Below are 11,023 nucleotides of genomic sequence, written 5' to 3'. Positions count from 1 at the left end.
TTGCTAAAGAAATTTGGTGACTTAAAAAGTTAAATGTGGCATTTGTGGGGAAACTAGTGTGTGACAATTGATTGAGAAAAAAGTGTGTATTTTGGATGACATTGGAAAACAAAGATATTTGGGACCATTAGACTCCCAAACAATTGGTATACTAATTGAAGAGTTACATTACTCTTTGATTTCAAATGGAACATATTCAAAAATGAGAATTATTTCACAGACACTCTATTGACTTGCAAGCAAACACTAAAGGTTGTTTAGAAAGGAGCTAGCAACAACAATTTAAGAATTACAAATATACCACAAATGAATTCTAGGAGATTCATGTACTAATATAGCACAAATACAAATTGAGATAAAAGTTAAAATAGAATAACTCAAGTGTACAAAAAGAGCTCATAGTCATAGATAGGGGTATTTATGGGTTGGTTATCGATTTATTTGTTATCAATTTGGTTCAATTGTTTAGTTATTAATCATACATGAAAATAAAATCAAAACACAAGGTATGAAATAGAAAAGAAAATTAATTAGCAAACAAGCACCTGCCAACTTCACCTGTGATAATGTACTTTTTTCCTTTTAAGTTGAATTTTCACCAACATAGGAGAAAAGGAAATGAAAACCAGAAGAGCCAACAACTGAATCATGCCCCAAATTTTCAATTAAATCGAACTTCTATCCCTTCAATTATTATTTTCACCGCCTTTTTTCCACCATACAACCTGTTAGTGATATAGTTTGCTCTAGGTCTACACCAACAAGGCTATAAAACGCGTCACAAGATTAGTGTCATGAGGTTTGCTTACTTATATACCTAATAACTCTCATGTGTTTTGTCGATGTGGAGTTCTTATACTAAGTTAGGAAGTTACATAAACCACCTCTTATAAAATATATGTATATAATTCAATATTGCCTTTTCCAACCAAACAATAGTTCAACCCGCTAGTGATATTTTCCATTTGGGCCTAGACCCACCCAACTTTAAAACACGCCACTAAAGTGTAAGATATGCTTACTTGTCATGTGTTTTTATAGATGTGGACTTCTTATCCTAAGGAGATGTGTCACAAACACCCTCTCTTATAGACGCAACGTCCTCGCTGAGGTTTGGCCCACCATTGTAATTTTCCCCACCACATGAGATTTGCCAAGACCTAGCAAAGATGTTTGCCCCACCTTATTAGAATTTGGCTAGACTCAAGTTAACTTTAGCTTGCATCGCCAGAGTTAACACAAAAGTTACTCTAATACCATCTTTAATTGCCTAACCCACTAGTGATATTGTTCTATCTAGGCATAGACCAGCACAACTTTTAAACGCATCAATAGAGTATAAGGTCTACTTATATATACTTAACATCTCTCATGTGTTTTGCCGATATGTTATTTCTTATCCTAAGTTAAGTTGTGACACATACAACCTCTCTCCAGCAAATTAAATAATTTTTTACTTTTAAAACTAAGTGTGAGATGAATTATTTCATACTTTGATCTAATAAATGATGTAGTAAAAAATAATTTGAACAAGCGATTCAAAATAAAAGAAATATGGGCCTGATAGTAGGTCATACAAACTTGAACTCTATATAAAATAGAACAATTTGTCTGCAAAATAGAAGATTTTGTGCATTTTGGTCTACACTTACATTGGACAATAGGCCTCCACCGCTAGGAGTTCATCCAACTCAGACTCAATAACTAATTCAAACATAAAGACTCTGCATATGTTTTTTCACCAACTTAACAACTACTCCAATTGAAATCACATAGAAGACCCTGCATACGGTTTTTTAACCAACAATAGATTGCATATAAAGTAAGTAAGAATTCAAATTTCTATTTTGTTTCCAAGGAAATAAAACTTTACCTTTTTCACATTCATTGAAGTTTCTGATCATATAGTTTCCTCCCCCTTCTCCTCATCCTTTTTCTTCTTCTCCTTCATCATCATCATCATCTTCATTTTCTTCTTCTTCTTCCTCCTCGTCCTCCTCTAGTTCATCATGATATCCTCCATATTGCTACAGCCAGTAGAGCAAATTTAATTGCCTACTAAACTGATAATTCTCATATGTCATTCCCAAAAGCAAAGATTTACAATTGACAAAAAATTCTCCAACACTCAGGACATGCCCTAATAGGATATTCCCTTAGATCATCAACCAGTGTACCCATACAATCCATAAAAGGGCAATCAATAAATATTGACGAAGCCAGAACTTCTGTTAGTCGAATGGCATCTCTTACTCGCATAAGGAAATCAACCGGCATTATTGAATCAAGATCCAAAATCCCCTTGCAATCAGAAGCAGGACACTTCATAGCAATCATCTCATGGATGTCCTTATTAATTTTTTTACCTATATAATTCTGCATACATTCTTCACAATAACGATGATTGCAATTGGTGCCCCGCATCATTGTGTTTGGCAGCGGAAACACGTTTTCACAAATTACACAAAAAGTCCATGAAGATTCCCCCTTTTTAGTAGTACTTTTATTTAGGTTAAGTGAATTTGGAATAACAAAATACTCAATTTCTATAGTTGTTTTTCCAACACTGTGATTAGAGCTTGGTTCTGAGTTCTTACCTGAATGAAACTGAGCGGAGTAGAAGAGAATTTATTGCAACTCGATATCATCATCTACACTCTCGTAACCATTTCTATTTTCAATGATATAGATGACATTAGAATTCAGCGAGGTAAGATCAACTTCGATTTCGCCAGATTTCAAGATTTGTAAATCCATTGATTCTATTTCAACTTGATCAGTGAATTCACGATTTTCAAATCCGTTGATTCCACTTCAACTTGATTGAAATTCATGATTTGTAAATTCGTAGATCCCATTTCAACTTGACCGGAATTCACGATTTGCAAATTTGTTGATTCTGTTTGGACATCGTTGGCTACGGCAGATCTCATAATTTTATGCCTTCTATGGAGTCTGCGAAAATTCTTAGACCATGTTAATGATAAAAAAAGCCTTTGTTCTCGATCTTTGGCTCCGGCTGCAAGAATTTGGATATGATATGGCGCTTCATTCTGCCGTCAATCCGACCCTATACTTCTTTCCCAATATATGCATTACATGTTGTATATATACTATTTTTTTCTTCAGTTTCTTTTATTTATTTTAATTTTTAGGGTTTAGAATTAATTTGAATTATATTATATTTGAAATAAATTTATGCAATATGCGCAATTTTAGTATGGCATGTCGAAAGACGTGTCAGCCAAGTGAAACGGTCAATAAGACCATGCTACGTGTTGAAAGTGATACAACTTGTCAAATCAAATCAAACACGTATGAAAACACGCCTCATGTACAACTGACGTGTTTGAACCATTAAAAAAACATAAACTAAAATTTAATTAGTCAAAACAAATCATCCTAATCAAAATTCTTCCCACTCAACAACTCTAACATGTTCAAACTAATCAAATATAATCATCCCAACTTCAGCCTAATTGATCAAAAAAATTGTCCTCACTTGTTTCTTCCCAGCACAAGTGACATGTTTCATCCAATCGAATATTATCATGTCAATCAAAATATGGTAAAAAAATTTGTCCTGATCATATATGTGCCACCCAAGCAGAGGTGGCATATTCTAGTTAATCAAATATCATCATGAGAGTTTCAATTTGATTGGTCGAGAAGAGTTTGTCATCTCTTTCATCCTGACACTGGCATGCTTGAGCCAATCAATATCATCACGTTGACTTTAGTATGGTTAAAAATAGTTTTGTCTTTTTCACAATTCATTCAACCTATAACTATAACAAGGATTTTCATAATTTAACAAGGCAAAGAATTCTCGTGGATTAAATGTTATAAATTCTCTATGAAGATCAAGAAGGAAGGCAAAGTAAATATCTAGGCATTCAAAACAAATCTAATGAATGCAAATCAAATACCAAGGTGTTAAAAGATCAAATTCACTTATTTTTGTCCATCAAAGTATTTTTTATGAATAAGGTTTAAATCCAACACAAATTCATAGTTAAACACAAATATCCTTAAATTTATCCCAAGAGAAGGATAAGAGGACTACTAGAGACTATAACACCAATTATTCATAAATACAATACCATAAATATTTCTCATTCTTATTGTTTACTTTTTATGAACTTTATTGTCTACCGCTCATTCCTTTTTTGACATGTATGAAGATTGTTATGTTCTCATACTTTATTTTAAGTAACTCTGTTGAGTTGAGCAAGGAACGTTCCCAATAGAAAAAGGAAAGGTAAAACAAACCACAACTACCCTATGCCTTGTTAGAAAAATAGATGAAAAATATATCGAGAAAAAAAGGAAAATAATGAAGTGAACAAAAAAGAATTTATGCTACAGATTTATATGCAAAGGAAACTTAATAATGATCACTGGAATAATCATTTTAATTTAAGAGAAAATATGAACTTCTAAGAAGTAAATAAACTTTAAAATGAATAATCATAATCTGAACTTACAATATATGTGAAGTCTTGAAATCGGCCATCGAAAGGACAAGATGCATGCATGAAAGAAAACTTGAGCTACCATAATAGGGTTTTAGTTAAATTGAAGGACAAATATGTTGAGATTTGTGGTCCATTCCACAATGGTAGCAAAAATCATATCCACACTTGCCATAGATTCAAAAAATTTGTCAACTGGATATTCAATAAATACTATGTATATTGTTAGTTCAATGTGTATATTGTTTCTTGCATTATTTCCCAAAACCATTTGCACAACTCAATTGGAGTATCAATTCTTTGTTACTAGACTCATTATATTGTAACACGAAAAGAGCAATTTGACATTCCAACTATAGTTATTACTTTACTTTCAAGTTAACATGTGGAGACATGTTATGAATCAATTACTCCCTACATTCAATTTTTGCTTATCCTCGGTGTAAAATGATAAATATATACACTTTTTAACATACATCAAGAGAAAATCATATACATTTTTCATAGTTTACCACACCAATTATCCAGTCAGTTTGGTCTCTATGTAATAAGAATTAGAGAAGAAGATGAGAAGATTAAAGCTATTTTCCATATGTTTCCACTTTTTGTTGGTCTGATTTGTAAGCCTTGTAGTGTTGAGAAGAAGTTGGGCCTATTTGGCCAATGTACTCCATAAGAAATTTATTACATATATATATATATATTAATGGTTAATAAACACAAAAACTTGAAATCTTTGATCCTAATTTTATAATTGCAACAACTTAAAACAAATTATTACAAACGACTCTTCAATGAGAGAAAGATTGTCGAATGAGAAAAATACCTGCAAGTTTGTTGCAAGCAGCCATCACCCTTTTTCAACATAACACTTGCACTTTGGACATTTCCTCCACTTCTTGTTCTTAGCAATTCCCATGAGCATCACATCACATCTCCATTTCGTTTGCGAATTTATTGTTTGTACAGATACTGCAGAATGTACTGGAAGATTCTCCGGGTTCTTTCTTGACTATTTTAAACTTATTATACTGAAATTGTGGCTGCGGAATATAAGGCCTCTTGCAATTGCATTTCATTTGAAATTGGGAACAATTGTTCTTCATGATCAAATAATGCTGAGAAATAGAATTCGTCCACACAGTTTAATTCCGCCATCTGTTGAATCCGATTTACGTTTAAGTGATTACTGGTGTTTGTTCTCCAGCATATTATAGGGAGATGATTACATTGAGAATCTGAAAAGGTATACAATTCCCAATGCTGGTTTTTGATAATATAAAAGGGGCTTCAACTTTACAAATGCAGCTTAATTCATTCAATGACTGTTAGATCCTATTCATAAATCTAACTTCAATGAGGATTCATATTTGTATATCGAAACAACTTCCATTAGTACTGACTAGACGATATATTTTAAGGGGTTTTTTCATATAAGCTATATGGACCTAGTTTATTAAATAAGAGAAACTTTTTTATCCTTATTAGTTATGAGTAATTAATAATAATAGTCGTATATACTCACATATATATGCCGATTACAGATCATTGCTAAAACTAATGGAGGGATCATTCGATGGAGCACATATCAAGGGAGGCTAATTCGGTAGCAGATCTACTAGCAATATAGGGAAGGAAATCAAAGGATTCTAATATGTATAATGAACAACCCTATAATTTTTATGCATCTCCTTTATTTGTATCATCCCAACTTGAAAGAGATGCTATGGGAACTAAATCGTATAGATTAGTTCCTCTTTTGTATGAATAAACCTTATTATTACAAATAAATAAAATTCTTCAGTTCTTAAGTAGAAAAAAAGCTTGGGGCCGTACGAGTATTTTTGAAATTGTTGTTCGCTTTAGTCTTTTATTAAGTAAGAGAATTTTTTTTCTTATTAGTTAAATAATAATAATAGCGTGCTACCATTTATTTTTCTTGCTTATTTTTTCTTTCATTTAAGTTAGTTTTATTTAGATTCCGTGTTATAGCTCTTGGTCCCAAATTAACATCAGGTTTTCGAAAATAAAAGAAGATATTCATTTAACAGTTAGTGAGATGATTTAATACATCTACATAACTTATTTTAGATAAATAATTTACCACCATACAAATATATATATACTAGTTTTTTGACACGTGCGACGCGCGTGATTACCAATTTCAAAAATATATGTTATTGTAAATAGTTGCATATTTAAGCGAAGATTTGAATAATAAGCTTAACAAAAAACAATATTGCAGATTCTTTTGTGAATGTTCAATATGGATCGTCATATATATATATATCTCTTATTCACGCAAACCTATGATGATGGTCAATGAAAAATCTTATTAGTTAAAAGCAATAATGTATATATTTATTTCAATTTGATGAGTTTAATCATATAGTTAGTCTTATCTCACTAATATTACCTTATAGACATTATTTGTTTTGTATTTTTCTTGTCATCCAACCAGATGTGCTTTGCATGTGTATTCCAGGTTAAATTGTTTAGATGTCATATGAGCATGTGAAGAGAACAACTACATTTTATATATTCACATTTGTTGTGAGATTTTTTTTTTTTAAAAAAAGAAGTCGAAAAATTAGAAAATAATATATTTTGAAGTTAGAAGATCTGGTTAACGTGATAATATATTTTGATATATATAATACTTTAATTTAAATACAAATACCTACCCAAAGATAAATACATATTTGCATTAATGAAAAATATTTATCTCATAAAATTAGCTATTAAATAAATAATAAAAATTAAACTAATACAAACTTCAATTGGCGTTATTACAAGTCATATGAACTTTTCTTTGTCCAAAATACTGAAATATTAAGAAATAGTAAGTAAGTAAAACAAAAGGGCAATGTTTATATTGTAATAACTATTTTGAAGAAAACTTCCTGAAAGTCTAAATCACATAAGTAGCATTGATAAATAAAGTCATTATTTTGCCTTGAGCATAAAAAACAAATCGTGACAATTCTCTAAATTTTGGAAAAAACATATTCAGAAGTATATATTGACATCAGAAGAGAAATTGTTAACAAAAACAAATGAATTTAGACTACATCATGTTAACTTCGTATATTGGAATATTACATACTAATGTATATATTAAGCAAATTTTTTTATTATTATATCATCAAAATTATTTTCCTCAAATACTCGAGGTTATGGAATATTGCATCTTAGGATAGAACGACTTACTTCATCAGAATAGTGGTACCTCATATTCCGCTAAACTACAAACTCATTCAACGACAATAAATCACACAAAAAATTTTAAAATGCAAGAAGAAGAAGAGTAGAAGATTAAAAAAAAAATTGTGGTGGAAATTTGAGAGGAAATCTCTCTATTTATAGTCAACAAAGGGTAATGTAAACTACTGTGTTTTGTGTTTTATTTGAAAAGTCATGACTTTTCCGAGAAGTCACAACCCTTTCAATAATTCACAACTTATTGAAAGTCACAACTCACCGAAAAATCACAACCCTTTGAAAAAGTCACAACTCATCGAAAAATGACAACCCTTTGAAAAAGTCACAACTTATCGAAAAAGTCACAACTCATCGGAAAAGTCACAACCTAAGTTAGGGATATTATAGTAATTTAACATTCAAGTTAGGAGTTCATGCTTTTAAGGTAATTAGTTTCACAACACGTGTGTTGCACGTGCGTATCGTATATATAGTATACGATGTTGTAAAATAGAATTAATATTGCTAAATTAAAGTGTTTAGTAAATAATTATATTTGAAAGAACATAGGACAAATGCTTTTAAATGATTAATATAGATTGTCATAGAGTTACTTGTATTTTGAGATCAAAATGACCAGATATCACTGAAATATTTCAAAATAAATTTAAAGTTAAATATGGGGAGAAAGTGACATTTCTTTAGAAGTGTTATTTTTACTTCACTCAATTTAGTAAACAAATCTAACCAACAAAATAAAAAAATCAATAGAAAAATGTCACCAACAGTCTTTCCTCTTGAGGTTATGAACATAAATGATGGACACCATTTAAGTACAATTTTTCTCATAAATATTTATACTTGAAATTTACTCGATATATTATCTTTATACGTAATCTATCTTTTACAAAATATAAGTACTCAATTAATATTTGAGTAAGACTATCCTAGAGATGTAATTTTACAAAAAAAAAGAGGGTACTTTGTTGTTATAACGAATGATGGTTAAATAGAGGTTTGAGTGTATGTCAAATATTTAGCTTGACCAATATTTTGTTATATATATATATATATATATATAACAAAATCAATAAAAAAATGCCACCAATAGTCTTTCCTCTTGAGGTTATGACCATAAATGATGGACACCATTTAAGTACAATTGTTCTCATAAATATTTATACTTGAAATTTACTCGATATATTATCTTTATAGGTAATCTATATTTTACAAAATATAAGTACTCAATTAATATTTGAGTAAGACTATCCTAGAGATGTAATTTTACAAAAAAAAAGAGGGTACTTTGTTGTTATAACGAATGATGGTTAAATAGAGGTTTGAGTGTATGTCAAATATTTAGCTTGACCAATATTTTGTTTTATATATATATATATTTCAGTAGCATAATTTAATTTTAATATATGAACAACATCACCTTTGGTGAAAAATATTTCATTTCTTTAAGTGTCTAACTTATCTTTGTAGAATTGTGTATATATATATATATATTTATATATATATATATATTTTAGTAGCATAATTTAATTTTAATATATGAACAACATCACCTTTGGTGAAAAATATTTCATTTCTTTAAGTGTCTAACTTATCTTTGTAGAATTGTAGTCTTATCCTTTTTTCTACTGCATACCATATGATATAGTTGTTGTCTTATTAAAGTATCTAGTATCTTATAGAAGTTTTATCATGATATAAAATATTAAACTTTTTGATACAAGAGTATTTTATGATCAATCACTATTTTCTTATATATTTTCATTTAGCTAGCAAGGAGTGTATCTTGTGACATAACATTTTCTCAAATTAAAATGAATACAAAATAACAGAAAATTCATACATAAAAATTTCATACTCAATATAAATATAAAAAATAAAAAAATATGAAACAATACATAGCCAATGAAGAAGGAAGACGAAAATATATGTTCATGCTATATTCACTGTAGTGTTCCATTTGATTAAAATGTCTTGCCATCAACACTTTACTTTATCTGTTCACTTACATATCTATTAAAACATAATTATTATCATGACTATTTATCATATTGTAAGTAAAAGTGAAAATCTATTTTTGAAATAGTGAATTTAACATCAAAACTAATAATTCAATGGAATACGCTGATGCCTGCTGTTTTAGTAAAATTAGAAAGAAACTCCTTCGTTTGAGGGTAAGAGAATAAAAAATAAAATAACAAAGAATAAATATCTTACTCAAATCATGTGACATTTTTCATATTTGTTTATTATTATTGTCTTTCCACAACATTTTGTCACTGTTAACTCGTGAAAATCGTAAGAAAAATACAAGTGTGGCTTGATGAATGATTTGCTACAATTTGTTCACCAACTCTTTCTTATGTGGTACCTCGAATTTCATTGAATTTTGAACTTGATCACCTGTTGCAAATAACCCTTGAGATTTTGAAGAAGAAGAAGAGTAGAAAACTTTAACAAAAATCGTAGTTTAAAAATGAGAGGAAACTCCTCTATTTATAGCTAACAAATAGTAGTATGAATAGGTGTTGATTGTGCCTTATCAGAAAAGTTACAACCTTTCGAAAAACTCACTTCTCATGGGAATAGTCACAACCTTTTGAAAAAGTCACAACTCATTGGAAAGGCCCAACCTTTTAGAAAAGTCACAACACTTTGAAAAATCACAACCCTTCGTAAATATGACAACTCATCGAAAATGTCACAACCCGTCAAAAAAATCACAACCCATTAGTAAAGACACAACCCTTTAATGTGAAAAGGTATCTACTTTTAATATAATTAAATTAATAAATATAATTAATTGAGTACTTTTATTTGGGGGTATTATAGTAATTCAACATTCAAGTTTGGGAGTTCATGCTTTTAAGGTAGTATAGATATATATATGTCGGTATTCATAATTTTACATATATAACTTATTTTAGATGAAAGATTAACTGCCACACAAATATATATAACTTATTTTAGGTTAAAAATTTTAACTTATTTTAATTAACACCACTTAAAATTTATGATATTAATGATTTTGTAAGTATTCATATTATACTTAATAAAATGATTTACTGTCATATAATACATATTACATATATAATTTATTTTAGATAAAAATTTAAAATTATTTAATTAAAACGGTTTGAAAGAATAATTTTTTAGTTAAACATTGGGTGTTTGCACGGAATTTTGCCACTAGTTATTACCCTTATATATAAGCCAACAAGGTAGAGGACCAACACAACATTATTGGTTGTACAATAAGCTTTATAAAGTGTACAATAAATTTGGGGTTATTTCATTGGAAATTGATTTGATGGTCTTTCTCTGTCAAC

General features: G+C 29.5%; 1 pseudogene; it reads right to left on the bottom strand.

Moving 5' to 3' along the window:
* Positions 1 to 1,925: 1,925 nt before the first annotated feature.
* Positions 1,926 to 2,933, bottom strand: LOC125873366 (uncharacterized; annotated as a pseudogene).
* Positions 2,934 to 11,023: the final 8,090 nt, after the last annotated feature.

Source organism: Solanum stenotomum, chromosome 1 (assembly GCF_019186545.1).
Source record: "Solanum stenotomum isolate F172 chromosome 1, ASM1918654v1, whole genome shotgun sequence".
Lineage (NCBI taxonomy): Eukaryota > Viridiplantae > Streptophyta > Magnoliopsida > Solanales > Solanaceae > Solanum > Solanum stenotomum.
The sequence above is the reverse complement of the archived record's forward strand: the minus strand, read 5'-3'. Positions and strand labels throughout refer to the sequence as shown.